Source organism: Hyla sarda, chromosome 1 (assembly GCF_029499605.1).
Source record: "Hyla sarda isolate aHylSar1 chromosome 1, aHylSar1.hap1, whole genome shotgun sequence".
Taxonomy (NCBI): domain Eukaryota; kingdom Metazoa; phylum Chordata; class Amphibia; order Anura; family Hylidae; genus Hyla; species Hyla sarda.
The window spans coordinates 274,941,382-274,965,576 of record NC_079189.1 but is presented as its reverse complement, the minus strand read 5'-3'; the positions used below and the strand labels follow the sequence as shown (position 1 = coordinate 274,965,576).

Here is a 24,195-nt window from a genome sequence, read left to right as displayed (position 1 = left end):
CTGTACCAGTCTGCGATCTGACAAGAGCAGGCGCGTTAAGCTTAGGATAGCCGTAGACGGCTTCACACCCTGTATACTGTGGATTTAAGCATCAATAAATCCTTTTCGGAATCGAAGCGGAAGGCGGCTACAGAGCAAAATGTCAACAACACCTGGGATTCCCAGCCAGTCTCCCACGCTGGTACTTACCGGGCCCTAAGATCTGTACCAGTCTGCGATCTGACAAGAGCAGGCGCGTTAAGCTTAGGATGGCCGTCAACAGCTTCACACCTTGTATACTGTGGATTTAAGCATCAATAAATTATTTTCGGAATCAGAGCGGAAGGCAGCAATAGAGCAAAATGTCAATGGCACCCGGGATTCCCAGCCAGTCTCCCATGCCCGTACTTGCCGGGCAGCAGTCTGCGATCTGACAAGAACAGGCACATTCAGCTTAGGATAGCCGTAGACAGCTTCACACCCTGTATACTGTGGATTTAAGCATCAATAAATCCTTTTCGGAATCGGAGCGGAAGGCGGCTACAGAGCAAAATGTCAACAACACCTGGGATTCCCAGCCAGTCTCCCATGCTGGTACTTACCGGGCCCTAAGCTAGGTAGCAGTCTGCGATCTGACGAGAGCAGGCGCGTTAAGCTTAGGATGGCCGTCGACAGCTTCACACCTTGTATACTGTGGATTTAAGCATCAATAAATTATTTTCGGAATCGGAGCGGAAGGCAGCAATAGAGCAAAATGTCAACAGCAACCGGGATTCCCAGCCAGTCTCCCATGCCAGTACTTACCGGGCCCTAAGCTGGGTAGCAGTCTGCAATCTGACGAGAGAAGGCGCGTTCAGCTTAGGATGGCCGTCGACAGCTTCACACCTTGTATACTGTGGATTTAAGCATCAATAAATTATTTTCGGAATCGGAGCGGAAGGCAGCAATAGAGCAAAATGTCAACTGCACCCTGGATTCCCAGCCAGTCTCCCATGCCGGTACTTACCAGGCCCTAAGCTGGGTAGCAGTCTGCGGTCTGACGAGAGCAGGCGCGTTCAGCTTAGGATGGCCATTGACATCTTCACGCCTTGTATACTGTGGATTTAAGCATCAATAAAAAAAAAATTTAATCGGAGAGGAAGGCGGCAACAGATCAAAATGTCAATAGCACCTTGGATTGCCAGCCAGTCTCCCATGCCCGTACTTGCCGGGCAGCAGTCTGCGATCTGACAAGAACAGGCGCATTCAGCTTAGGATAGCCGTAGACGGCTTCACGCCCTGTATATTGTGGATTTAAGCATCAATAAATCCTTCTCGGAATAGGAGCAAAATGTCTACAGAGCTACGGAGCAAAATGTCAACAACACCTGAGACTCCCAGCCAGTCTCCCATGCTGGTACTTACCGGGCCCTAAGCTGGGTAGCAGTCTGCGATCTGACGAGAGCAGGCACGTTCAGCTTAGGATGGCCGTTGACAGCTTTTCGCCCTTTATACTGTGCATTTAAGCATCAATAAATCCTTTTCGGAATAGGAAACGGAAACTGAAGGCGGTAACAGAGCAAAATGTCAACGGCAGCCGGGATTCCCAGCCAGTGTCCCATGCCGGTACTTACCGGGCCCTAAGATCTGTACCAGTCTGCGATCTGACAAGAGCAGGCGCGTTAAGCTTAGGATGGCCGTCGACAGCTTCACACCTTGTATACTGTGGATTTAAGCATCAATAAATTCTTTTCGGAATCGGAGCGGAAGGCGGCAACAGAGCAAAATGTCAATAGCACCTTGGATTGCCAGCCAGTCTCCCATGCCCGTACTTGCCGGGCAGCAGTCTGCGATCTGACAAGAACAGGCACATTCAGCTTAGGATAGCCGTAGACGGCTTCACACCCTGTATACTGTGGATTTAAGCATCAATAAATCCTTTTCGGAATCGGAGCGGAAGGCGGCAACAGATTAAAATGTCAACTGCACCCGGGATTCCCAGCCAGTCTCCCATGCTGGTACTTACCAGGCCCTAAGCTGGGTATCAGTCTGCGATCTGACGAGAGCAGGCGCATTCAGCTTAGGATGGCCGTTGACAGCTTCACACTTTGTATACTGTGCATTTAAGCATCAATAAATCCTTTTCGGAATCGGAGCGGAAGGCGGCAACAGATTAAAATGTCAACTGCACCCGGGATTCCCAGCCAGTCTCCCATGCTGGTACTTACCAGGCCCTAAGCTGGGTATCAGTCTGCGATCTGACGAGAGCAGGCGCGTTCAGCTTAGGATGGCCATTGACAGCTTCATGCTTTTTATACTGTGCATTTAAGCATCAATAAATCCTTTTCGGAATCGAAACGGAAGGCGGCAACAGAGCATAATGTCAACTGCACCCGGGATTCCCAGCCAGTCTACTATGCCGGTACTTACTGGGCCCTAAGCTGGGTAGCAGTCTGCGATCTGACGAGAGCAGGCGCGTTCAGCTTAGGATGGCCGTTGACATCTTCACGCCTTGTATATTGTGGATTTAAGCATCAATAAATATTTTTATTAATCGGAGAGGAAGGTGGCAACAAAGCAAAATGTCAATGGCACCTTGGATTGCCAGCCAGTCTCCCATGCCGGTAACTGCTGGGCAGCAGTCTGCGATCTGAGGAGAGCAGGAATGTTCAGGCTTAGGATGGCCGTTGACAGCTTCACACCCTGTGTATTGTGGATTTAAGCATCAATAAATCCTTTTCCGAATCGAAGCGGAAGGCGGCAACAGATTAAAATGTCAACTGCACCTGGGATTCCCAGCCAGTCTTCCATGCTGGTACTTACCAGGCCCTAAGCTGGGTAGCAGTCTGCGATCTGACGAGAGCAGGCGCGTTCAGCTTAGGATGGCCATTGACAGCTTCACACTTTTGTATACTGTGGATTTAAGCATCAATAAATAATTTTTGGAATCCGAGCAGAAACAGAGCAAAATGTCAACTGCACCCGGGATTCCCAGCCAGTCTCCCATGCTGGTACTTACCAGGCCCGAAGCTGGGTAGCAGTCTGCGATCTAACGAGAACAGACGCATTCAGCTTAGGATGGCCGTAGACATCTTCACACCCTGTATACTGTGGATTTAAGCATCAATAAATCCTTTTCGGAATCGGAGCGTAAGGCGGCAACAGAGCAAAATGTCAACGACACCTGGGAGTCCCAGCCAGTCTCCCATGCTGGTACTTACCGGGCCCTAAGCTGGGTAGCAGTCTGCGATCTGACGAGAGCAGGCACGTTCAGCTTAGGATGGCCGTTGACAGCTTCTTGCCCTTTATACTGTGCATTTAAGCATCAATAAATCCTTTTCGGAATCGGAAACTGAAGGCGGCAACAGAGCAAAATGTCAACGGCAGCCGGGATTCCCAGCCAGTGTCCCATGCCGGTACTTACCGGGCCCTAAGCTGGGTAGCAGTCTGCGATCTGATGAGAGCAGGCGCGTTCAGCTTAGGATGGCCATTGACAGCTTCATGCTTTTTATACTGTGCATTTAAGCATCAATAAATCCTTTTCCGAATCGGAGCGGAAGGCGGCAACAGATTAAAATGTCAACTGCACCCGGGATTCCCAGCCAGTGTCCCATGCTGGTACTTACCAGGCCCTAAGCTGGGTAGCAGTCTGCGATGTGACGAGAGCAGGCGCGTTCAGCTTAGGATGGCCGTTGACAGCTTCACACTTTGTATACTGTGGATTTAAGCATCAATAAAAAAATTTCGGAATCGGAGCGGAAGGCAGCAATAGAGCAAAATGTCAACGGCAACCGGGATTCCCAGCCAGTCTCCCATGCCAGTACTTACCGGGCCCTAAGCTGGGTAGCAGTCTGCGATCTGACGAGAGCAGGCGTGTTCAGCTTAGGATGGCCATTGACAGCTTCGTGCTTTTTATACTGCGCATTTAAGCATCAATAAATCCTTTTCGGAATTGGAAAGGAAGGCGGCAACAGAGCAAAATGTCAACTGCACCCGGGATTCCCAGCCAGTCTCCCATGCCGGTGCTTACTGGGCCCTAAGCTGGGTAGCAGTCTGCGATCTGACGAGAGCAGGCGCGTTCAGCTTAGGATGGCCGTTGACATCTTCACGCCTTGTATATTGTGGATTTAAGCATCAATAAATATTTTTATTAATCGGAGAGGAAGGCGGCAACAGAGCAAAATGTCAATGGCACCTTGGATTGCTAGCCAGTCTCCCATGCCGGTAACTGCCGGGCAGCAGTCTGCGATCTGAGGAGAGCAGGCACGTTCAGGCTTAGGATGGCCGTTGACAGCTTCACACCCTGTATATTGTGGATTTAAGCATCAATAAATCCTTTTCCGAATCGGAGCGGAAGGCGGCAACAGATTAAAATGTCAACTGCACCTGGGATTCCCAGCCAGTCTCCCATGCTGGTACTTACCAGGCCCTAAGCTGGGTAGTAGTCTGCGATCTGACGAGAGCAGGCGCGTTCAACTTAGGATGGCCGTTGACAGCTTCACACTTTGTATACTGTGGATTTAAGCATCAATAAATAATTTTCGGAATCGGAGCAGAAGCAGAGCAAAATGTCAACTGCACCCGGGATTCCCAGCCAGTCTCCCATGCTGGTACTTACCAGGCCCGAAGCTGGGTAGCAGTCTGCGATCTGACGGGAACAGGCGCATTCAGCTTAGGATGGCCGTAGACATCTTCACACCCTGTATACTGTGGATTTAAGTATCAATAAATCCTTTTCGGAATCGGAGCGGAAGGCGGCAACAGAGCAAAATGTCAACGACACCTGGGATTCCCAGCCAGGCTCCCATGCTGGTACTTACCGGGCCCTAAGCTGGGTAGCAGTCTGCGATCTGACGAGAGCAGGCGCGTTCAGCTTAGGATGGCCGTTGACAGCTTCTCGCCCTTTATACTGTGCATTTAGGCATCAATAAATCCTTTTCGGAATCGGAACGGAAGGCGGCAACAGAGCAAAATGTCAACGGCAGCCGGGATTCCCAGCCACTGTCCCATGCCGGTACTTACCGGGCCCTAAGATCTGTACCAGTCTGCGATCTGACGAGAGCAGGCGCGTTAAGCTTAGGATGGCCGTCGACAGCTTCACACCTTGTATACTGTGGATTTAAGCATCAATAAATTATTTTCGGAATCGGAGCGGAAGGCAGCAATAGAGCAAAATGTCTACGGCACCCGGGATTCCCAGCCAGTCTCCCATGCCAGTACTTACCGGGCCCTAAGCTGGGTAGCAGTCTGCGATCTGACGAGAGCAGGCGCATTAAGCTTAGGATGGCCATTGACAGCTTCGTTATTATTATACTGTGCATTTAAGCATCAATAAATCCTTTTCGGAATCGGAGCGGAACGGAAGGCGGCAACAGAGCAAAATGTCAACTGCACCCGGGATTCCCAGCCAGTCTCCCATGCCGGTACTTAATGGGCCCTAGGCTGGGTAGCAGTCTGCGCTCTGATGAGAGCAGGCGCGTTCAGCTTAGGATGGCCATTGACAGCTTCATGCTTTTTATACTGTGCATTTAAGCATCAATAAATCCTTTTCGGAATCGGAACGGAAGGCGGCAACAGAGCATAATGTCAACTGCACCCGGGATTCCCAGCCAGTCTCCCATGCTGGTACTTACCAGGCCCTAAGCGGGGTAGCAGTCTGCGATCTGACGAGAGCAGGCCCGTTCAGCTTAGGATGGCCGTTGACAGCTTCACACTTTGTATACTGTGGATTTAAGCATCAATAAATAATTTTCGGAATCGGAGCAGAAACAGAGCAAACTGTCAACTGCACCGGGGATTCCCAGCCAGTCTCCCATGCTGGTACTTACCAGGCCCGAAGCTGGGTTGCAGTCTGCGATCTGACGAGAACAGGCGCATTCAGCTTAGGATGGCCGTAGACGTCTTCACACCCTGTATACTGTGGATTTAAGCATCAATAAATCCTTTTCGGAATCGGAGCGTAAGGCGGCAACAGAGCAAAATGTCAACGACACCTGGAAGACCCAGCCAGTCTCCCATGCTGGTACTTACCGGGCCCTAAGCTGGGTAGCAGTCTGCGATCTGACGAGAGCAGGCACGTTCAGCTTAGGATGGCCGTTGACAGCTTCTTGCCCTTTATACTGTGCATTTAAGCATCAATAAATCCTTTTCGGAATCGGAAACTGAAGGCGGCAACAGAGAAAAATGTCAATGGCAGCCGGGATTCCCAGCCAGTGTCCCATGCCGGTACTTATCGGGCCCTAAGATCTGTACCAGTCTGCGATCTGACAAGAGCAGGCGCGTTAAGCTTAGGATGGCCGTCGACAGCTTCACACCTTGTATACTGTGGATTTAAGCATCAATAAATTATTTTCGGAATCGGAGCGGAAGGCAGCAATAGAGCAAAATGTAAACGGCACCCGGGATTCCCAGCCAGTCTCCCATGCCAGTAATTACCGGGCCCTAAGCTGGGTAGCAGTCTGCGATCTGACGAGAGCAGGCGCGTTCAGCTTAGGACGGCAATTGACAGCTTCATGCTTTTTATACTGTGCATTTAAGCATCAATAAATCCTTTTCGGAATCGGAGAGGAAGGCGGCAACAGAGCAAAATGTCAATAGCACCTTGGATTGCCAGCCAGTCTCCCATGCCCGTACTTGCCGGGCAGCAGTCTGCGATCTGACAAGAACAGGCACATTCAGCTTAGGATTGCCGTAGACGGCTTCACACCCCGTATACTGTGGATACTGTGGATTTAAGCATCAATAAATCCTTTTCGGAATCGGAGCGAAAGGCGGCTACAGAGCAAAATGTCAACAACACCTGGGATTCCCAGCCAGTCTCCCATGCTGGTACTTACCGGGCCCTAAGCTGGGTAGCAGTCTGCGATCTGACGAGAGCAGGCGCGTTCAGCTAAGGATGGCCGCTGACAGCTTCACGCACTTTATACTGTGCATTTAAGCATCAATAAATCCTTTTCCGAATCGGAGCGGAAGGCGGCAACAGAATAAAATGCCAACTGCACCCGGGATTCCCAGCCAGTCTCCCATGCTGATACTTACCAGGCCCTAAGCTGGGTATCAGTCTGCGATCTGATGAGAGCAGGCGCATTCAGCTTAGGATGGCCGTTGACAGCTTCACACTTTGTATACTGTGCATTTAAGCATCAATAAATCCTTTTCGGAATCGGAACGGAAGGTGGCAACAGAGCAAAATGTCAACGGCAGCCGGGATTCCCAGCCAGTGTCCCATGCTTGTACTTACCGGGCCCTAAGATCTGTACCAGTCTGCGATCTGACGAGAGCAGGCGCGTTAAGCTTAGGATGGCCGTCGACAGCTTCACACCTTGTATACTGTGGATTTAAGCATCAATAAATTCTTTTCGGAATCGGAGCGGAAGGCAGCAATAGAGCAAAATGTCAACGGCAACCGGGATTCCCAGCCAGTCTCCCATGCCAGTACTTACCGGGCGCTAAGCTGGGTAGCAGTCATCTGATGAGAGCAGGCGCGTTCAGCTTAGGATGGCCATTGACAGCTTCATGCTTTGTATACTGTGGATTTAAGCATCAATAAAAAAATTTCGGAATCGGAGCAGAAACAGAGCAAAATGTCAACTGCACCCGGGATTCCCAGTCAGTCTTCCATGCTGGTACTTACCAGGCCCGAAGCTGGGTAGCAGTCTGCGATCTGACGAGAACAGGCGCATTCAGCTTAGGATGGCCGTAGACATCTTCACACCCTGTATACTGTGGATTTAATTATCAATAAATCCTTTTCGGAATCGGAGCGGAAGGCGGCAACAGAGCAAAATGTCAACGACACCTGGGATTCCCAGCCAGTCTCCCATGCTGGTACTTACCGGGCCCTAAGCTGGGTAGCAGTCTGCAATCTGACGAGAGAAGGCGCGTTCAGCTTAGGATGGCCGTCGACAGCTTCACACCTTGTATACTGTGGATTTAAGCATCAATAAATTATTTTCGGAATCGGAGCGGAAGGCAGCAATAGAGCAAAATGTCAATGGCAACCAGGATTCCCAGCCAGTCTCCCATGCCAGTACTTACCGGGCCCTAAGCTGGGTAACAGTCTGCGATCTGACGAGAGCAGGCGCGTTCAGCTTAGGATGGCCATTGACAGCTTCATGCTTTTTATACTGTACATTTAAGCATCAATAAATCCTTTTCGGAATCGGAACGGAAGGCGGCAACAGAGCAAAATGTCAACTGCACCCTGGATTCCCAGCCAGTCTCCCATGCCGGTACTTACCGGGCCCTAAGCTGGGTAGCAGTCTGCGATCTGACGAGAGCAGGCGCGTTCAGCTTAGGATGGCCATTGACATCTTCACGCCTTGTATACTGTGGATTTAAGCATCAATAAAAAAAAATTTTAATCGGAGAGGAAGGCGGCAACAGATCAAAATGTCAATAGCACCTTGGATTGCCAGCCAGTCTCCCATGCCCGTACTTGCCGGGCAGCAGTCTGCGATCTGACAAGAACAGGCGCATTCAGCTTAGGATAGCCGTAGACGGCTTCACGCCCTGTATATTGTGGATTTAGGCATCAATAAATCCTTCTCGGAATCGGAGCAAAATGTCTACAGAGCTACAGAGCAAAATGTCAACAACACCTGAGATTCCCAGCCAGTCTCCCATGCTGGTACTTACCGGGCCCTAAGCTGGGTAGCAGTCTGCGAGCTGACGAGAGCAGGTGTGTTCAGCTTAGGATGGCCGTTAACAGCTTCACGCCCTTTATACTGTGCATTTAAGCATCAATAAATCCTTTTCCGAATCGGAGCGGAAGGCGGCAACAGATTAAAATGTCAACTGCACCCAGGATTCCCAGCCAGTCTCCCATGCTGGTACTCACCAGGCCCTAAGCTGGGTAGCAGTCTGCGATCTGACGAGAGCAGGCACGTTCAGCTTAGGATGGCTGCTGACAGCTTCACACTTTGTATACTGTGCCTTTAAGCATCAATAAATCCTTTTCGGAATCGGAACGGAAGGCGGCAACAGAGCAAAATGTCAACGGCAGCCGGGATTCCCAGCCAGTGTCCCATGCGGGTACTTACCGGGCCTTAAGATCTGTACCAGTCTGCGATCTGACGAGAACAGGCGCGTTAAGCTTAGGATGGCCGTCGATAGCTTCACATCTTGTATACTGTGGATTTAAGCATCAATAAATTCTTTTCGGAATCGGAACGGAAGGCGGCAACAGAGCAAAATGTCAACTGCACCTGGGATTCCCAGCCAGTCTCCCATGCCAGTACTTACCAGGCCCTAAGCTGGGTAGCAGTCTGCGATCTGACGAGAGCAGGCGCGTTCAGTTTAGGATGGCCATTGACAGCGTCATGCTTTTTATACTGTGCATTTAAGCATCAATAAATCCTTTTCGGAATCGGAACGGAAGGCGGCAACAGAGCAAAATGTCAACTGCACCCGGGATTCCAAGCCAGTCTCCCATGCCAGTACTTACCGGGCCCTAAGCTGGGTAGCAGTCTGCGATCTGACGAGAGCAGGCGCGTTAAGCTTAGGATGGCCATTGACAGCTTCATTATTATTATACTGTGTATTAAAGCATCAATAAATCCTTTTCGGAATCGGAACGGAAGGCGGCAACAGAGCAAAATGTCAACTGCACCCGGGATTCCCAGCCAGTCTCCCATGCCGGTACTTAATGGGCCCTAGGCTGGGTAGCAGACTGCGATCTGACGAGAGCAGGCGCGTTCAGCTTAGGATGGCCGTTGACAGCTTCTCGCCCTTTATACTGTGCATTTAAGCATCAATAAATCCTTTTCGGAATCGGAACGGAAGGCGGCAACAGAGCAAAATGTCAACGGCAGCCGGGATTCCCAGCCAGTTTCCCATGCCGGTACTTACCGGGCCCTAAGATCTGTACCAGTCTGCGATCTGACAAGAGCAGGCGCGTTAAGCTTAGGATAGCCGTAGACGGCTTCACACCCTGTATACTGTGGATTTAAGCATCAATAAATCCTTTTCGGAATCGAAGCGGAAGGCGGCTACAGAGCAAAATGTCAACAACACCTGGGATTCCCAGCCAGTCTCCCACGCTGGTACTTACCGGGCCCTAAGCTGGGTAGCAGTCTGCGATCTGACGAGAGCAGGCGCGTTCAGCTTAGGATGGCCATTGACAGCTTCGTTATAATTATACTGTGCATTTAAGCATCAATAAATCCTTTTCGGAATCGGAACGGAAGGCGGCAACAGAGCAAAATGTCAACTGCACCCGGGATTCCCAGCCAGTCTCCCATGCCGGTACTTAATGGGCCCTAGGCTGGGTAGCAGTCTGCGCTCTGACGAGAGCAGGCGCGTTCAGCTTAGGATGGCCATTGACAGCTTCATGCTTTTTATACTGTGCATTTAAGCATCAATAAATCCTTTTCGGAATCGGAACGGAAGGCGGCAACAGAGCATAATGTCAACTGCACCCGGGATTCCCAGCCAGTCTCCCATGCCGGTACTTACTGGGCCCTAAGCTGGGTAGCAGTCTGCGATCTGACGAGAGCAGGCGCGTTCAGCTTAGGATGGCCGTTGACATCTTCACGCCTTGTATATTGTGGATTTAAGCATCAATAAATATTTTTATTAATCGGAGAGGAAGGTGGCAACAAAGCAAAATGTCAATGGCACCTTGGATTGCCAGCCAGTCTCCCATGCCGGTAACTGCTGGGCAGCAGTCTGCGATCTGAGGAGAGCAGGCATGTTCAGGCTTAGGATGGCCGTTGACAGCTTCACACCCTGTGTATTGTGGATTTAAGCATCAATAAATCCTTTTCCGAATCGAAGCGGAAGGCGGCAACAGATTAAAATGTCAACTGCACCTGGGATTCCCAGCCAGTCTCCCATGCTGGTACTTACCAGGCCCTAAGCTGGGTAGCAGTCTGCGATCTGACGAGAGCAGGCGCGTTCAGCTTAGGATGGCCGTTGACAGCTTCACACTTTGTATACTGTGGATTTAAGCATCAATAAATAATTTTCGGAATCGGAGCAGAAACAGAGCAAAATGTCAACTGCACCCGGGATTCCCAGCCAGTCTCCCATGCTGGTACTTACCGGGCCCTAAGCTGGGTAGCAGTCTGCGATCTGACGAGAGCAGGCACGTTCAGCTTAGGATGGCCGTTGACAGCTTCTTGCCCTTTATACTGTGCATTTAAGCATCAATAAATCCTTTTCGGAATCGGAAACTGAAGGCGGCAACAGAGCAAAATGTCAATGGCAGCCGGGATTCCCAGCCAGTGTCCCATGCCGGTACTTACCGGGCCCTAAGATCTGTACCAGTCTGCGATCTGACAAGAGCAGGCGCGTTAAGCTTAGGATGGCCGTCGACAGCTTCACACCTTGTATACTGTGGATTTAAGCATCAATAAATTATTTTCGGAATCGGAGCGGAAGGCAGCAATAGAGCAAAATGTAAACGGCACCCGGGATTCCCAGCCAGTCTCCCATGCCAGTACTTACCGGGCCCTAATCTGGGTAGCAGTCTGCGATCTGACGAGAGCAGGCGCGTTCAGCTTAGGACGGCCATTGACAGCTTCATGCTTTTTATACTGTGCATTTAAGCATCAATAAATCCTTTTCGGAATCGGAGAGGAAGGCGGCAACAGAGCAAAATGTCAATAGCACCTTGGTTTGCCAGCCAGTCTCCCATGCCCGTACTTGCCGGGCAGCAGTCTGCGATCTGACAAGAACAGGCACATTCAGCTTAGGATAGCCGTAGACGGCTTCACACCCTGTATGCTGTGGATACTGTGGATTTAAGCATCAATAAATCCTTTTCGGAATCGGAGCGAAAGGTGGCTACAGAGCAAAATGTCAACAACACCTGGGATTCCCAGCCAGTCTCCCATGCTGGAACTTACCGGGCCCTAAGCTGGGTAGCAGTCTGCGATCTGACGAGAGCAGGCGCGTTCAGCTAAGGATGGCCGCTGACAGCTTCACGCACTTTATACTGTGCATTTAAGCATCAATAAATCCTTTTCCGAATCGGAGCGGAAGGCGGCAACAGAATAAAATGTCAACTGCACCCGGGATTCCCAGCCAGTCTCCCATGCTGGTACTTACCAGGCCCTAAGCTGGGTATCAGTCTGCGATCTGATGAGAGCAGGCGCATTCAGCTTAGGATGGCCGTTGACAGCTTCACACTTTGTATACTGTGCATTTAAGCATCAATAAATCCTTTTCGGAATCGGAACGGAAGGCGGCAACAGAGCAAAATGTCAACGGCAGCCGGGATTCCCAGCCAGTGTCCCATGCCGGTACTTACCGGGCCCTAAGATCTGTACCAGTCTGCGATCTGACGAGAGCAGGCGCGTTAAGCTTAGGATGGCCGTCGACAGCTTCACACTTTGTATACTGTGGATTTAAGCATCAATAAATTCTTTTCGGAATCGGAGCGGAAGGCAGCAATAGAGCAAAATGTCAATGGCAACCGGGATTCCCAGCCAGTCTCCCATGCCAGTACTTACCGGGCGCTAAGCTGGATAGCAGTCTGCGATCTGATGAGAGCAGGCGCGTTCAGCTTAGGATGGCCATTGACAGCTTCATGCTTTGTATACTGTGGATTTAAGCATCAATAAAAAAAATTCGGAATCGGAGCAGAAACAGAGCAAAATGTCAACTGCACCCGGGATTCCCAGTCAGTCTTCCATGCTGGTACTTACCAGGCCCGAAGCTGGGTAGCAGTCTGCGATCTGACGAGAACAGGCGCATTCAGCTTAGGATGGCCGTAGACATCTTCACACCCTGTATACTGTGGATTTAATTATCAATAAATCCTTTTCGGAATCGGAGCGGAAGGCGGCAACAGAGCAAAATGTCAACGACACCTGGGATTCCCAGCCAGTCTCCCATGCTGGTACTTACCGGGCCCTAAGCTGGGTAGCAGTCTGCAATCTGACGAGAGCAGGCGCGTTCAGCTTAGGATGGCCGTTGACAGCTTCTCGCCCTTTATACTGTGCATTTAAGCATCAATAAATCCTTTTCGGAATCGGAACGGAAGGTGGCAACAGAGCAAAATGTCAACGGCAGCCGGGATTCCCAGCCAGTGTCCCATGCCGGTACTTACCGGGCCCTAAGATCTGTACCAGTCTGCGATCTGACGAGAGCAGGCGCGTTAAGCTTAGGATGGCCGTCGACAGCTTCACACCTTGTATACTGTGGATTTAAGCATCAATAAATTATTTTCGGAATCGGAGCGGAAGGCAGCAATAGAGCAAAATGTCAACGGCACCCGGGATTCCCAACCAGTCTCCCATGCCAGTACTTACCGGGCCCTAAGCTGGGTAGCAGTCTGCAATCTGACGAGAGAAGGCGCGTTCAGCTTAGGATGGCCGTCGACAGCTTCACACCTTGTATACTGTGGATTTAAGCATCAATAAATTATTTTCGGAATCGGAGCGGAAGGCAGCAATAGAGCAAAATGTCAATGGCAACCAGGATTCCCAGCCAGTCTCCCATGCCAGTACTTACCGGGCCCTAAGCTGGGTAACAGTCTGCGATCTGACGAGAGCAGGCGCGTTCAGCTTAGGATGGCCATTGACAGCTTCATGCTTTTTATACTGTACATTTAAGCATCAATAAATCCTTTTCGGAATCGGAACGGAAGGCGGCAACAGAGCAAAATGTCAACTGCACCCTGGATTCCCAGCCAGTCTCCCATGCCGGTACTTACCGGGCCCTAAGCTGGGTAGCAGTCTGCGATCTGACGAGAGCAGGCGCGTTCAGCTTAGGATGGCCATTGACATCTTCACGCCTTGTATACTGTGGATTTAAGCATCAATAAAAAAAAAATTTAATCGGACTGGAAGGCGGCAACAGATCAAAATGTCAATAGCACCTTGGATTGCCAGCCAGTCTCCCATGCCCGTACTTGCCGGGCAGCAGTCTGCGATCTGACAAGAACAGGCGCATTCAGCTTAGGATAGCCGTAGACGGCTTCACGCCCTGTATATTGTGGATTTAGGCATCAATAAATCCTTCTCGGAATCGGAGCAAAATGTCTACAGAGCTACAGAGCAAAATGTCAACAACACCTGAGATTCCCAGCCAGTCTCCCATGCTGGTACTTACCGGGCCCTAAGCTGGGTAGCAGTCTGCGATCTGACGAGAGCAGGTGTGTTCAGCTTAGGATGGCCGTTAACAGCTTCACGCCCTTTATACTGTGAATTTAAGCATCAATAAATCCTTTTCCGAATCGGAGCGGAAGGCGGCAACAGATTAAAATGTCAACTGCACCCAGGATTCCCAGCCAGTCTCCCATGCTGGTACTCACCAGGCCCTAAGCTGGGTAGCAGTCTGCGATCTGACGAGAGCAGGCACGTTCAGCTTAGGATGGCCGTTGACAGCTTCACACTTTGTATACTGTGCCTTTAAGCATCAATAAATCCTTTTCGGAATCGGAACGGAAGGCGGCAACAGAGCAAAATGTCAACGGCAGCCGGGATTCCCAGCCAGTGTCCCGTGCCGGTACTTACCGGGCCCTAAGATCTGTACCAGTCTGCGATCTGACGAGAACAGGCGCGTTAAGCTTAGGATGGCCGTCAATAGCTTCACATCTTGTATACTGTGGATTTAAGCATCAATAAATTATTTTCGGAATCGGAACGGAAGGCGGCAACAGAGCAGAATGTCAACTGCACCTGGGATTCCCAGCCAGTCTCCCATGCCAGTACTTCCCAGGCCCTAAGCTGGGTAGCAGTCTGCGATCTGACGAGAGCAGGCGCGTTCAGTTTAGGATGGCCATTGACAGCGTCATGCTTTTTATACTGTGCATTTAAGCATCAATAAATCCTTTTCGGAATCGGAACGGAAGGCGGCAACAGAGCAAAATGTCAACTGCACCCGGGATTCCCAGCCAGTCTCCCATGCCGCTACTTACTGGGCCCTAAGCTGGGTAGCAGTCTGCGATCTGACGAGAGCAGGCGCGTTCAGCTTAGGATGGCCGTTGACATCTTCACGCCTTGTATATTGTGGATTTAAGCATCAATAAATATTTTTATTAATCGGAGAGGAAGGCGGCAACAGAGCAAAATGTCAATGGCACCTTGGATTGCCAGCCAGTCTCCCATGCCGGTAACTGCTGGGCAGCAGTCTGCGATCTGAGGAGAGCAGGCACGTTCAGGCTTAGGATGGCCGTTGACAGCTTCACACCCTGTATATTGTGGATTTAAGCATCAATAAATCCTTTTCCGAATCGGAGCGGAAGGCGGCAACAGATTAAAATGTCAACTGCACCCGGGATTCCCAGCCAGTCTCCCATGCTGGTACTTACCAGGCCCTAAGCTGGGTAGTAGTCTGCGATCTGACGAGAGCAGGCGCGTTCAGCTTAGGATGGCCGTTGACAGCTTCACACTTTGTATACTGTGGATTTAAGCATCAATAAATAATTTTCGGAATCGGAGCAGAAGCAGAGCAAAATGTCAACTGCACCCGGGATTCCCAGCCAGTCTCCCATGCTGGTACTTACCAGGCCCGAAGCTGGGTAGCAGTCTGCAATCTGACGAGAACAGGCGCATTCAGCTTAAGATGGCCGTAGACATCTTCACACCCTGTATACTGTGGATTTAAGCATCAATAAATCCTTTTCGGAATCGGAGCGGAAGGCGGCAACAGAGCAAAATGTCAACGACAACTGGGATTCCCAGCCAGTCTCCCATGCTGGTACTTACCGGGCCCTAAGCTGGGTAGCAGTCTGCGATCTGACGAGAGCAGGCGCGTTCAGCTTAGGATGGCCGTTGACAGCTTCTCGCCCTTTATACTGTGCATTTAGGCATCAATAAATCCTTTTCGGAATCGGAACGGAAGGCGGCAACAGAGCAAAATGTCAACGGCAGCCGGGATTCCCAGCCACTGTCCCATGCCGGTACTTACCGGGCCCTAAGATCTGTACCAGTCTGCGATCTGACGAGAGCAGGCGCGTTAAGCTTAGGATGGCCGTCGACAGCTTCACACCTTGTATACTGTGGATTTAAGCATCAATAAATTCTTTTCGGAATCGGAGCTGAAGGCAGCAATAGAGCAAAATGTCTACGGCACCCGGGATTCCCAGCCAGTCTCCCATGCCAGTACTTACCGGGCCCTAAGCTGGGTAGCAGTCTGCGATCTGACGAGAACAGGCGCGTTAAGCTTAGGATGGCCATTGACAGCTTCATTATTATTATACTGTGTATTAAAGCATCAATAAATCCTTTTCGGAATCAGAACGGAAGGCGGCAACAGAGCAAAATGTCAACAACACCTGGGATTCCCAGCCAGTCTCCCACGCTGGTACTTACCGGGCCCTAAGCTGGGTAGCAGTCTGCGATCTGACGAGAGCAGGCGCGTTCAGCTTAGGATGGCCGTTGACAGCTTCACACCCTGAATACTGTGGATTTAAGCATCAATAAATCCTTTTCCGAATCGGAGCGGAAGGCGGCAACAGATTAAAATGTCAACTGCACCCGGGATTCCCAGCCAGTCTCCCATGCTGGTACTTACCAGGCCCTAAGCTGGGTATCAGTCTGCGATCTGACGAGAGCAGGCGCGTTCAGCTTAGGATGGCTGTTGACAGCTTCACACTTTGTATACTGTGCATTTAAGCATCAATAAATCCTTTTCGGAATCGGAAACGGAAGGAGGCAACAGAGCAAAATGTCAACGGCAGTCGGGATTCCCAGCCAGTGTCCCATGCCGGTACTTACCCGGCCCTAAGATCTGTACCAGTCTGCGATCTGACAAGAGCAGGCGCGTTAAGCTTAGGATGGCCGTCGACAGCTTCACACCTTGTATACTGTGGATTTAAGCATCAATAAATTATTTTCGGAATCGGAGCGGAAGGCAGCAATAGAGCAAAATGTCAATGGCATCCGGGATTCCCAGCCAGTCTCCCATGCCAGTACTTTCCGGGCCCTAAGCTGGGTAGCAGTCTGTGATCTGACGAGAGCAGGCGCGTTCAGCTTAGGATGGCCATTGACAGCTTCATGCTTTTTATACTGTGCATTTAAGCATCAATTAATCCTTTTCAGAATCGGAGAGGAAGGCGACAACAGAGCAAAATGTCAATAGCACCTTGGATTGCCAGCCAGTCTCCCATGCCCGTACTTGCCGGGCAGCAGTCTGCGATCTGACAAGAACAGGCACATTCAGCTTAGGATAGCCGTAGACGGCTTCACACCCTGTATACTGTGGATTTAAGCATCAATAAATCCTTTTCGGAATCGGAGCGGAAGGCGGCTACAGAGCAAAATGTCAAAAACACCCGGGATTCCCAGCCAGTCTCCCATGCCAGTACTTACCGGGCCCTAAGCTGGGTAGCAGTCTGCGATCTGACGAGAGCAGGCGCGTTCAGCTTAGGATGGCCATTGACATCTTCATGCCTTGTATACTGTGGATTTAAGCATCAATAAAAAAGTTTTTTTAATCGGAGAGGAAGGCGGCAACAGATCAAAATGTCAATAGCACCTTGGATTGCCAGCCAGTCTCCCATGCCCGTACTTGCCGGGCAGCAGTCTGCGATCTGACAAGAACAGGCGCATTCAGCTTAGGATAGCCGTAGACGGCTTCACGCCCTGTATATTGTGGATTTAAGCATCAATAAATCCTTCTCGGAATCGGAGCAAAATGTCTACAGAGCTACAGAGCAAAATGTCAACAACACCTGAGATTCCCAGCCAGTCTCCCATGCTGGTACTTACCGGGCCCTAAGCTGGGTAGCAGTCTGCGATCTGACGAGAGCAATTGCGTTCAGCTTAGGATGGCCGTTAACAGCTTCACGCCCTTTATACTGTGCATTTAAGCATCAATAAATCCATTTCCGAATCGGAGCGGAAGGCGGCAACACATTAAAATGTCAACTGCACCCGGGATTCCCAGCCAGTCTCCCATGCTGGTACTCACCAGGCCCTAAGCTGGGTAGCAGTCTGCGATCTGACGAGAGCAGGGGCGTTCAGCTTAGGATGGCAGTTGACAGTTTCACACTTTGTATACTGTGCCTTTAAGCATCAATAAATCCTTTTCGGAATCGGAACAGAAGGCGGCAACAGAGCAAAATGTCAACGGCAGCCGGGATTCCCAGCCAGTGTCCCATGCCAGTACTTACCGGGCCCTAAGATCTGTACCAGTCTGCGATCTGACGAGAGCAGGCGCGTTAAGCTTAGGATGGCCGTCGACAGCTTCACACCTTGTATACTGTGGCTTTAAGCATCAATAAATTCTTTTCGGAATCGGAGCGGAAGGCAGCAATAGAGCAAAATGTCAACGGCAACCGGGATTCCCAGCCAGTCTCCCATGCCAGTACTTACCGGGCCCTAAGCTGGGTAGCAGTCTGCGATCTGATGAGAGCAGGCGCGTTCAGCTTAGGATGGCCATTGACAGCTTCATGCTTTTTATACTGTGCATTTAAGCATCAATAAATCCTTTTCCGAATCGGAGCGGAAGGCGGCAACAGATTAAAATGTCAACTGCACCCGGGATTCCCAGCCAATGTCCCATGCTGGTACTTACCAGGCCCTAAGCAGGGTAGCAGTCTGCGATCTGACGAGAGCAGGCGCGTTCAGCTTAGGATGGCCGTTGACAGCTTCACGCCCTTTATACTGTGCATTTAAGCATCAATAAATCCATTTCCGAATCGGAGCGGAAGGCGGCAACAGATTAAAATGTCAACTGCACCCGGGATTCCCAGCCAGTCTCCCATGCTGGTACTTACCAGGCCCTAAGCTGGGTAGCAGTCTGCGATCTGACGAGAACAGGCGCATTCAGCTTAGGATGGCCGTAGACATCTTCACACCCTGTATACTGTGGATTTAAGTATCAATAAATCCTTTTCGGAATCGGAGCGGAAGGCGGCAACAGAGCAAAATGTCAACGACACCTGGGATTCCCAGCCAGGCTCCCATGCTGGTACTTACCGGGCCCTAAGCTGGGTAGCAGTCTGCGATCTGACGAGAGCAGGCGCGTTCAGCTTAGGATGGCCGTTGACAGCTTCTCGCCCTTTATACTGTGCATTTAGGCATCAATAAATCCTTTTCGGAATCGGAACGGAAGGCGGCAACAGAGCAAAATGTCAACGGCAGCCGGGATTCCCAGCCACTGTCCCATGCCGGTACTTACCGGGCCCTAAGATCTGTACCAGTCTGCGATCTGACGAGAGCAGGCGCGTTAAGCTTAGGATGGCCGTCGACAGCTTCACACCTTGTATACTGTGGATTTAAGCATCAATAAATTATTTTCGGAATCGGAGCAGAAGGCAGCAATAGAGCAAAATGTCTACGGCACCCGGGATTCCCAGCCAGTCTCCCATGCCAGTACTTACCGGGCCCTAAGCTGGGTAGCAGTCTGCGATCTGACGAGAGCAGGCGCGTTAAGCTTAGGATGGCCATTGACAGCTTCGTTATTATTATACTGTGCATTTAAGCATCAATAAATCCTTTTCGGAATCGGAACGGAAGGCGGCAACAGAGCAAAATGTCAACTGCACCCGGGATTCCCAGCCAGTCTCCCATGCCGGTACTTAATGGGCCCTAGGCTGGGTAGCAGTCTGCGCTCTGACGAGAGCAGGCGCGTTCAGCTTAGGACGGCCATTGACAGCTTCATGCTTTTTATACTGTGCATTTAAGCATCAATAAATCCTTTTCGGAATCGGAACAGAAGGCGGCAACAGAGCATAATGTCAACTGCACCCGGGATTCCCAGCCAGTCTCCCATGCCGGTACTTACTGGGCCCTAAGCTGGGTAGCAGTCTGCGATCTGACGAGAGCAGGCGCGTTCAGCTTAGGATGGCCGTTGACATCTTCACGCCTTGTATATTGTGGATTTAAGCATCAATAAATATTTTTATTAATCGGAGAGGAAGGTGGCAACAAAGCAAAATGTCAATGGCACCTTGGATTGCCAGCCAGTCTCCCATGCCGGTAACTGCTGGGCAGCAGTCTGCGATCTGAGGAGAGCAGGCATGTTCAGGCTTAGGATGGCCGTTGACAGCTTCACACCCTATGTATTGTGAATTTAAGCATCAATAAATCCTTTTCCGAATCGAAGCGGAAGGCGGCAACAGATTAAAATGTCAACTGCACCTGGGATTCCCAGCCAGTCTCCCAAGCTGGTACTTACCAGGCCCTAAGCTGGGTAGCAGTCTGCGATCTGACGAGAGCAGGCGCGTTCAGCTTAGGATGGCCGTTGACAGCTTCACACTTTGTATACTGTGGATTTAAGCATCAATAAATAATTTTCAGAATCGGAGCAGAAACAGAGCAAAATGTCAACTGCACCCAGGATTCCCAGCCAGTCTCCCATGCTGGTACTTACCAGGCCCGAAGCTGGGTAGCAGTCTGCGATCTGACGAGAACAGGCGCATTCAGCTTAGGATGGCCGTAGACATCTTCACACCCTGTATACTGTGGATTTAAGCATCAATAAATCCTTTTCGGAATCGGAGCGTAAGGCGGCAACAGAGCAAAATGTCAACTGCACCTGGGATTCCCAGCCAGTCTCCCATGCTGGTATTTACCGGACCCTAAGCTGGGTAGCAGTCTGCGATCTGACGAGAGCAGGCACGTTCAGCTTAGGATGGCCGTTGACAGCTTCTTGCCCTTTATACTGTGCATTTAAGCATCAATAAATTATTTTCGGAATCGGAGCGGAAGGCAGCAATAGAGCAAAATGTCAACGGCACCCGGGATTCCCAGCCAGTCTCCCATGCCAGTACTTACCGGGCCCTAAGCTGGGTAGCAGTCTGCGATCTGACGAGAGCAGGCGCGTTCAGCTTAGGACGGCCATTGACAGCTTCATGCTTTTTATACTGTGCATTTAAGCATCAATAAATCCTTTTCGGAATCGGAGAGGAAGGCGGCAACAGAGCAAAATGTCAATAGCACCTTGGATTGCCAGCCAGTCTCCCATGCCCGTACTTGCCGGGCAGCAGTCTGCGATCTGACAAGAACAGGCACATTCAGCTTAGGATAGCCGTAGACGGCTTCACACCCTGTATACTGTGGATACTGTGGATTTAAGCATCAATAAATCCTTTTCGGAATCGGAGCGGAAGGCGGCTACAGAGCAAAATGTCAACAACACCTGGGATTCCCAGCCAGTCTCCCATGCTGGTACTTACCGGGCCCTAAGCTGGGTAGCAGTCTGCGATCTGACGAGAGCAGGCGCGTTCAGCTTAGGATGGCCGCTGACAGCTTCACGCACTTTATACTGTGCATTTAAGCATCAATAAATCCTTTTCCGAATCGGAGCGGAAGGCGGCAACAGAATAAAATGTCAACTGCACCCGGGATTCCCAGCCAGTCTCCCATGCTGGTACTTACCAGGCCCTAAGCTGGGTATCAGTCTGCGATCTGATGAGAGCAGGCGCATTCAGCTTAGGATGGCCGTTGACAGCTTCACACTTTGTATACTGTGCATTTAAGCATCAATAAATCCTTTTCGGAATCGGAACGGAAGGCGGCAACAGAGCAAAATGTCAACGGCAGCCGGGATTCCCAGCCAGTGTCCCATGCCGGTACTTACCGGGCCCTAAGATCTGTACCAGTCTGCGATCTGACGAGAGCAGGCGCGTTAAGCTTAGGATGGCCGTCGACAGCTTCACACCTTGTATACTGTGGATTTAAGCATCAATAAATTCTTTTCGGAATCGGAGCGGAAGGCAGCAATAGAGCAAAATGTCAACGGCAACCGGGATTCCCAGCCAGTCTCCCATGCCAGTACTTACCGGGCGCTAAGCTGGGTAGCAGTCTGCGATCTGATGAGAGCAGGCGCGTTCAGCTTAGGATGGCCATTGACAGCTTCATGCTTTGTATACTGTGGATTTAAGCATCAATAAAAAAAATTTCGGAATCGGAGCAGAAACAGAGCAAAATGTCAACTGCACCCGGGATTCCCAGTCAGTCTTCCATGCTGGTACTTACCAGGCCCGAAGCTGGGTAGCAGTCTGCGATCTGACGAGAACAGGCGCATTCAGCTTAGGATGGCCGTAGACATCTTCACACCCTGTATACTGTGGATTTAATTATCAATAAATCCTTTTCGGAATCGGAGCGGAAGGCGGCAACAGAGCAAAATGTCAACGACACCTGGGATTCCCAGCCAGTCTCCCATGCTGGTACTTACCGGGCCCTAAGCTGGGTAGCAGTCTGCAATCTGACGAGAGCAGGTGCGTTCAGCTTAGGATGGCCGTTGACAGCTTCTCGCCCTTTATACTGTGCATTTAAGCATCAATAAATCCTTTTCGGAATCGGAACGGAAGGTGGCAACAGAGCAAAATGTCAACGGCAGCCGGGATTCCCAGCCAGTGTCCCATGCCGGTACTTACCGGGCCCTAACATCTGTACCAGTCTGCGATCTGACGAGAGCAGGCGCGTTAAGCTTAGGATGGCCGTCGACAGCTTCACACCTTGTATACTGTGGATTTAAGCATCAATAAATTATTTTCGGAATCGGAGCGGAAGGCAGCAATAGAGCAAAATGTCAACGGCACCCGGGATTCCCAGCCAGTCTCCCATGCCAGTACTTACCGGGCCCTAAGCTGGGTAGCAGTCTGCAATCTGACGAGAGAAGGCGCGTTCAGCTTAGGATGGCCGTCGACAGCTTCACACCTTGTATACTGTGGATTTAAGCATCAATAAATTATTTTCGGAATCGGAGCGGAAGGCAGCAATAGAGCAAAATGTCAATGGCATCCAGGATTCCCAGCCAGTCTCCCATGCCAGTACTTACCGGGCCCTAAGCTGGGTAACAGTCTGCGATCTGACGAGAGCAGGCGCGTTCAGCTTAGGATGGCCATTGACAGCTTCATGCTTTTTATACTGTACATTTAAGCATCATTAAATCCTTTTCGGAATCGGAACGGAAGGCGGCAACAGAGCAAAATGTCAACTGCACCCTGGATTCCCAGCCAGTCTCCCATGCCGGTACTTACCAGGCCCTAAGCTGGGTAGCAGTCTGCGATCTGACGAGAGCAGGCGCGTTCAGCTTAGGATGGCCATTGACATCTTCACGCCTTGTATACTGTGGATTTAAGCATCAATAAAAAAAAATTTTAATCGGAGAGGAAGGCGGCAACAGATCAAAATGTCAATAGCACCTTGGATTGCCAGCCAGTCTCCCATGCCCGTACTTGCCGGGCAGCAGTCTGCGATCTGACAAGAACAGGCGCATTCAGCTTAGGATAGCCGTAGACGGCTTCACGCCCTGTATATTGTGGATTTAAGCATCAATAAATCCTTCTCGGAATCGGAGCAAAATGTCTACAGAGCTACAGAGCAAAATGTCAACAACACCTGAGATTCCCAGCCAGTCTCCCATGCTGGTACTTACCGGGCCCTAAGCTGGGTAGCAGTCTGCGATCTGACAAGAGCAGGTGTGTTCAGCTTAGGATGGCCGTTAACAGCTTCACGCCCTTTATACTGTGCATTTAAGCATCAATAAATCCTTTTCCGAATCAGAGCGGAAGGCGCTAACAGATTAAAATGTCAACTGCACCCGGGATTCCCAGCCAGTCTCCCATGCTGGTACTCACCAGGCCCTAAGCTGGGTAGCAGTCTGCGATCTGACGAGAGCAGGCACGTTCAGCTTAGGATGGCCGTTGACAGCTTCACACTTTGTATACTGTGCCTTTAAGCATCAATAAATCCTTTTCGGAATCGGAACGGAAGGCGGCAACAGAGCAAAATGTCAACGGCAGCCGGGATTCCCAGCCAGTGTCCCATGCCGGTACTTACCGGGCCCTAAGATCTGTACCAGTCTGCGATCTGACGAGAACAGGCGCGTTAAGCTTAGGATGGCCGTCGATAGCTTCACATCTTGTATACTGTGGATTTAAGCATCAATAAATTCTTTTCGGAATCGGAACGGAAGGCGGCAACAGAGCAAAATGTCAACTGCACCTGGGATTCCCAGCCAGTCTCCCATGCTAGTACTTACCAGGCCCTAAGCTGGGTAGCAGTCTGCGATCTGACGAGAGCAGGCGCGTTCAGTTTAGGATGGCCATTGACAGCGTCATGCTTTTTATACTGTGCATTTAAGCATCAATAAATCCTTTTCGGAATCGGAACGGAAGGCGGCAACAGAGCAAAATGTCAACTGCACCCGGGATTCCCAGCCAGTCTCCCATGCCGCTACTTACTGGGCCCTAACCTGGGTAGCAGTCTGCGATCTGACGAGAGCAGGCGCGTTCAGCTTAGGATGGCCGTTGACATCTTCACGCCTTGTATATTGTGGATTTAAGCATCAATAAATATTTTTATTAATCGGAGAGGAAGGCGGCAACAG

At 50.7% G+C, this 24,195-nt stretch overlaps 22 pseudogenes; all 22 read right to left on the bottom strand.

Moving 5' to 3' along the window:
• Positions 1-3,737: 3,737 nt before the first annotated feature.
• LOC130331050 (5S ribosomal RNA) lies at positions 3,738-3,857 on the bottom strand (annotated as a pseudogene).
• Positions 3,858-4,729: 872 nt separating this feature from the next.
• On the bottom strand, positions 4,730-4,849 carry LOC130347177 (5S ribosomal RNA; annotated as a pseudogene).
• Positions 4,850-5,133: 284 nt separating this feature from the next.
• On the bottom strand, positions 5,134-5,253 carry LOC130352391 (5S ribosomal RNA; annotated as a pseudogene).
• A 1,492-nt stretch (positions 5,254-6,745) lies between these two features.
• LOC130352300 (5S ribosomal RNA) lies at positions 6,746-6,865 on the bottom strand (annotated as a pseudogene).
• Positions 6,866-7,946: 1,081 nt separating this feature from the next.
• Positions 7,947-8,066, bottom strand: LOC130353118 (5S ribosomal RNA; annotated as a pseudogene).
• A 1,894-nt stretch (positions 8,067-9,960) lies between these two features.
• On the bottom strand, positions 9,961-10,080 carry LOC130347052 (5S ribosomal RNA; annotated as a pseudogene).
• Positions 10,081-10,757: 677 nt separating this feature from the next.
• On the bottom strand, positions 10,758-10,877 carry LOC130329831 (5S ribosomal RNA; annotated as a pseudogene).
• A 1,083-nt stretch (positions 10,878-11,960) lies between these two features.
• LOC130352525 (5S ribosomal RNA) lies at positions 11,961-12,080 on the bottom strand (annotated as a pseudogene).
• A 681-nt stretch (positions 12,081-12,761) lies between these two features.
• Positions 12,762-12,881, bottom strand: LOC130352355 (5S ribosomal RNA; annotated as a pseudogene).
• Positions 12,882-13,367: 486 nt separating this feature from the next.
• LOC130353116 (5S ribosomal RNA) lies at positions 13,368-13,487 on the bottom strand (annotated as a pseudogene).
• A 480-nt stretch (positions 13,488-13,967) lies between these two features.
• Positions 13,968-14,087, bottom strand: LOC130351947 (5S ribosomal RNA; annotated as a pseudogene).
• A 2,084-nt stretch (positions 14,088-16,171) lies between these two features.
• LOC130324263 (5S ribosomal RNA) lies at positions 16,172-16,291 on the bottom strand (annotated as a pseudogene).
• Positions 16,292-17,771: 1,480 nt separating this feature from the next.
• On the bottom strand, positions 17,772-17,891 carry LOC130347452 (5S ribosomal RNA; annotated as a pseudogene).
• Positions 17,892-18,175: 284 nt separating this feature from the next.
• Positions 18,176-18,295, bottom strand: LOC130316529 (5S ribosomal RNA; annotated as a pseudogene).
• Positions 18,296-18,781: 486 nt separating this feature from the next.
• Positions 18,782-18,901, bottom strand: LOC130347166 (5S ribosomal RNA; annotated as a pseudogene).
• A 284-nt stretch (positions 18,902-19,185) lies between these two features.
• Positions 19,186-19,305, bottom strand: LOC130352761 (5S ribosomal RNA; annotated as a pseudogene).
• Positions 19,306-19,982: 677 nt separating this feature from the next.
• On the bottom strand, positions 19,983-20,102 carry LOC130352481 (5S ribosomal RNA; annotated as a pseudogene).
• Positions 20,103-20,581: 479 nt separating this feature from the next.
• Positions 20,582-20,701, bottom strand: LOC130348359 (5S ribosomal RNA; annotated as a pseudogene).
• A 281-nt stretch (positions 20,702-20,982) lies between these two features.
• Positions 20,983-21,102, bottom strand: LOC130335533 (5S ribosomal RNA; annotated as a pseudogene).
• Positions 21,103-21,184: 82 nt separating this feature from the next.
• On the bottom strand, positions 21,185-21,304 carry LOC130352524 (5S ribosomal RNA; annotated as a pseudogene).
• A 682-nt stretch (positions 21,305-21,986) lies between these two features.
• LOC130327569 (5S ribosomal RNA) lies at positions 21,987-22,106 on the bottom strand (annotated as a pseudogene).
• A 486-nt stretch (positions 22,107-22,592) lies between these two features.
• LOC130346117 (5S ribosomal RNA) lies at positions 22,593-22,712 on the bottom strand (annotated as a pseudogene).
• Positions 22,713-24,195: the final 1,483 nt, after the last annotated feature.